Source organism: Cucurbita maxima, unplaced genomic scaffold (genome assembly GCF_002738345.1).
Source record: "Cucurbita maxima cultivar Rimu unplaced genomic scaffold, Cmax_1.0 Cma_Scf00102, whole genome shotgun sequence".
Classification (NCBI taxonomy): Eukaryota; Viridiplantae; Streptophyta; class Magnoliopsida; order Cucurbitales; family Cucurbitaceae; genus Cucurbita; species Cucurbita maxima.
Genome location: NW_019272118.1, coordinates 283,411 through 288,507, shown reverse-complemented (window position 1 = coordinate 288,507; position 5,097 = coordinate 283,411). Strand labels below are relative to the sequence as shown.

Below are 5,097 nucleotides of genomic sequence, written 5' to 3'. Positions count from 1 at the left end.
TCTTCAAAAGGATTCGTCCTCGAATTAGAAAAATCATCTCCTACATCAAAAGAACTCAACTCAGCAACATTGAAAGTAGAATGTACACCGTGATTCTTATCATCATCCCCCTCTTCAGGATTCGTCCTCGAATCAGAAAAATCATCACCTATATCAAAAGGACTCTACTTAGCAACATTAAAAGTAGAATATATTGACAATTCTACGAGAAGATCAATTTTATTATTCCATGCAATAAAATGAGTCATTGTACTAAATGTCTTAGAGTGCATTTACAGTCAAATAAAGAATTATGAATCCACATTTTACTAAATGTTTTACTAAATGTCTTATAGTGCATTTATGGTCAAATAATGAATTATCTTTAGTCAAATAAATAATTCATCAGTAAAATTATTTACGCTAATTCATTGAAATTTTAAAACGAAATCATCTCTAAATTTAGATAAGATACTAAGTTATACTACTTGAATCAGGTGTCGTAAAGGTCGAACGAACGAACACGTGACCTTCAAATCTTCAATAGTACGCTCTCCCAACTAAGCTATCCCTTGTAACATTGAAAATGAAAATTCTGGAATTTTAAAAAGAAATAATCACTAAATTTAGATTAAATAGTCAAGTAATTTTAAAAAGAAATAATCACTAATTTTAAATTGAATATTCGGGTTATGCAAGTTAGTCAACTTGAATTAGGTGCAGTGAAAGTGAATCAAACACATGATTTTCAGATCATTACTGACGCTCTCCAAACTGAGCTATCCCCGGTAACATTAAAAATAAAAATTCATCGGTAAAGATATTTTCACTACTTCATTGAGATTTTAAAAAGAAATAATCACTAATTTTAGATTGAATAGTCAGGTTACGCAACTTAGTCAACTTGAATCAGGTGCGGTGAACGTGGATCAAACACGTGACCTTGAATGAAAACTCATTAGCAAAGGTATTTAGGTAATTCATTGATATTTTAAAAAGAAATAATCACTAATTTTAAATTGAATAGTTAGGAGTCAAGTTATGTGACTTGAATCAGGTGCGGTGAAGAAGGTGGATTGAACACATGACCTTTAGATTTTCAGTCTGACACTTTCAAACTGAGTTATCCTCGCTAATATTTGAAAAAAAATCATAAGTAAAGGTATTTCCGCTAATTCATTATATTTTAAAAAGAAATAATCACTAATTTTAGATTGAATAAATTTATGCAACTTAATGGACTTATGCAACATAAACCAAGTGCGGTGAACGTGAATTAAACATGTAACCTTCAGATATTCAGTCCCAACTGAGTATACCCGCAAAAATTAAAAATCAAAATTCATGGGTAAAAGTATAACCTTCAGATAACTAATTTTTTATTGAATAGTTAGCTTATGCAAATGGAAACAGGTGCAGTGAATGTGGAGAGTAAACACGTGACATTCAAATATTTAGTTTGACACTCTCCTAGCTTAAGGTCGCGATTAAGAACATAACAAGAAGTAATATCATAGCTTAAAGTTGCGATTAAGAACCTACTAGTAGGCTACTGACTAAGTTTTACTCACTCCATGTTTATCATTTTCTTTCAAGTAACTAAGAGTTGGTCGTGGATGAGAGCAGACTTTGGAGTGTGGGCCATGGACTAACCTCTGTTTTTAATCTAGTATTTTTTGTTCTTCTTTTGAGTCTGTTTCTCATTTTGTGTTTGTCACGAGTATGTATATGTAACACCCCAAAAATGAAGGAAATTAGCTCCCATAAGAATATGCCACTCATGAAAGACCCAAAGGATAGAAAGGAAAAAAATTAAAGAATTAAGCAAGAACAAGAGACTTAGTCAAGTCAGTACCCTAACAAGTGATTTGAAGGAGTTGAAAGGCCTTTTGAAAAGGATTGGAAAGAAAAAAGTAAATGAAAATGGCAAAATAGTCATTTTATCAATTATATAAAATCTTACCGAATTTGTAATTCCTTATCTTGAAGGAATCTAAGGATTCAAAATAAGGGAAAAATTATCAAAAAGCGATGAGGAATTTGTAGAAAAATTATGGATTTTTCGAGAAAAATAATAATAAAATATTCGGAAAGTGGCAAATTACCAAAATACCCCTAGAAGAATTGATAATTACAGAAATGCCACTCTAATTAGAATCAGAGCATCTACCGTGACCATCCGAGTAAAATCCTTCGAACTCAAATCTCAACCATTGGATCTCCTCCAAAATTTGATATGATCTAGAATGAACACGCACGGATCATTACATCCAACGACTAGTATTCAAAGCCAAGGTCGATAAGGCTATGATCGGAGTTGATATCTCCAAAAAATTATCCAGAAAGTTCGATCTCTAAATAACGAAGATTCAAGAGCTCTCAATGTCGGTATAAGCTCCTCCTATAAAGTCTAAAGTATGAGCAACAATACGGAATAAGAATCGAGAAAGGTCAATCCCCCAATCGAAGGCAATAAGCGTTTAGATTATGGGTCTCCTACTCTCAGATTTCTTCCAAATTCGAGATCAATTCTCCACCAGTTCTCTTCAAACTTATTTCTACCGTTTCTCAACAAGATTACCCACAAGTTCTATGTAGGAATAAAGTGCTGAAAGTGCCTCGAAACCATTCCTTCCCAATTCAATCCGCCATTGAAGAACTTCAAGAAAAACTTGAAAATCCAATCCGAGGATACATGATGATTCGTCGAGCAAGAATGATTCTAATCAATTTCTGCACCTCCAAGGAATGCTTTCATAGAAGACCACCAAGAAAAATAGCCTCGATAGCGTGCCGAATTGAAGGAAATAGGTTTCAAAATTTAATTTGGGGATAAGAGTCAAATTCTTATCTACGATCTCTTTTCCTTCAAATTAAGGATTCCTCTAGCTTTAGAGGAAGAAGTTGAGTAAACTTAATGAAGGAATCTAGAGCTCAAACATCGTAGAATAAGCTACCCATGAGATCGAAAATCTGGCGTTCTGAGTGAGTTGCATACCGAGAACGTTTTCTGGAAATTAAGGTCCTACACTCAAAGACGTTCCTCCAAACCAATTCCTTTAGCCTTAAGAAAGGATATGGAAGTGGTTCAATGAAGAAATAGAGCCTTGAAACCTCTAAAATCGGCTGCCCAATAAGAAATCCTTTGTTTTATCTCAAGCGATAAATCAGATTTTGGATGAACTTTTGAAGCGAATATCTTAGGCTACGATCCACGAGAAGGTATCAAATCAATCCCTAGCCCTTCCTTGTAACACACATCTTTAAGTTGTAGGAAGAAATCGAGGAGAGAAACTCTGTAAATGTGGATGTTAAAATATTTTTCATCGGTGTCCATCATTAGTTGTGAGTGGCTCTAGCATTGACAATGGTGTTCCTTACTATTTTGTGATTTGTCCAGGCCTCGACATACATAATATATATATATATATTCATTTAACTATAACACATATGGTCCATGGAAGAATTATAATGGCTACTACCTAAATTATAACATAAAGTTGATAATTGATGTCCAATTAGCCAACCCTAAATTTGTAATCATTGTGGATTGATTGAAATAACAATGGAAGTAATTTAAACTCCTAGTACCTTAAATGAAGTTGGTCTCTTCTAATAAAACATGAATTTCTCTTTAATATCATTAATACAATTATGCTTCATTTTAAACCTACCAAACATGAAACTAAAAATAAGTTCAATTTAACTTCATTTTATGGTCATCTTAAATGACGTGTAGGATATATTCTTGATTTACCTTGATATTTCATATTAGTTAAGCTTTTTTCAAAATCACAATTAGACAACAACAAAGATGAACTTGGGTCGGTTTATTATTTTAAATAAAATTTCTTTCTCCAATCCTATTCCTAATAACTCTTCTACTAAATTCATATTATGCTAAGAAACAAATTTTTTACTCGCAAGAAGTAAAATTTGCAACTTTAACTAAAATTTCATCCAAACAAATTTTATGGTTAGAAATTCTAGTGTTCATCCATAATATACAACCACTACCTAAATTATGACCAAAAAAATTTGAAAACATAAGTTGTAGTTGAAAATTACAAAAAACAATCCTCTAAATCCAAGAACTGATTAGTCAATCCTAAAGATAGTAACTAACCTAGAGTAATTGAAGCTCTACATGAAGTAATTTAAAGTTCCAGTTACTTAACTAAAGTTTATCTCGTCTTTAATGAAATATGAGTTGCACTTAAGTTCATGAAATGTTTATAGACTCCAACTCTTAGTACTATTAATGCAATTATATTTCATATGAGTTTATCATAAATCAAACTAAGGTACATTCAATACAACTTCATTTTCTTGTCATACGAAGCAAAATAGAAGAATTAAATCAAACAAATTGATGAACTGAGACGAATAAATCCAACCCAACCCAAACTGATTTGTTTGATTCATTTGTTGGGTTGCAATTTATTTGATAACACTTGCATATTAGAACAATTCAATATTACATACCTTACTTACAAGTAAAATACTAGACCATCAACTTTTTGTTTTATAGTCCAACAACCGCTCAAGAAAATAGATTTTAAACTTGAGAGAAAAAAATATATTGAGTAGGTATTAAAAATGTTGCATTTTTTTTAAAGGGCATTTGGTCTAGTGGTATGATTCTCGCTTAGGGTGCGAGAGGTCCCGAGTTCAATTCTCGGAATGCCCCTATGTTCAATTCATCAAAAGATGAGCCTTAAAGAATGCAATTAAATGAAGTGTAATATTCTTGCTCTAAATATCATTTTATCTTTTTCACTTTCAATAGGCATGCCTATACAAATCGTAACTTTCGATATTTGCTTTACTTGTGTACTCCACTATATGTGTCTCAAATGGAACTATCAAACTAAAGTTGATCTAAAATATAATAATAATAATTGCTCATGGATTTTATTAACAAAGAAAATAAATGAAATAATGATGATAGATTCCATAAAAAATTTAATATATAGTCCATAATAAGGGCATTTGGTCTAGTATGATTCTTTCTTTGGGTGCAAGAGGTCTCGAGTTCGATTCTCGAAATGCCCTTCCAAAAAAGAAAAAAAAGCACAATTTTTGAAAGAAAAATAAATGAAAAGAAATAGAATAGTT

At 31.8% G+C, this 5,097-nt stretch overlaps 1 non-coding gene across 1 annotated transcript; it reads left to right on the top strand.

Annotated features, from left to right (window-relative positions):
• Nucleotides 1–4,597: 4,597 nt before the first annotated feature.
• TRNAP-AGG lies at nt 4,598–4,669 on the top strand. The gene has a single exon. It is a non-coding gene; the product is annotated as a tRNA-Pro (tRNA).
• The last annotated feature ends 428 nt before the right edge of the window (nt 4,670–5,097 follow it).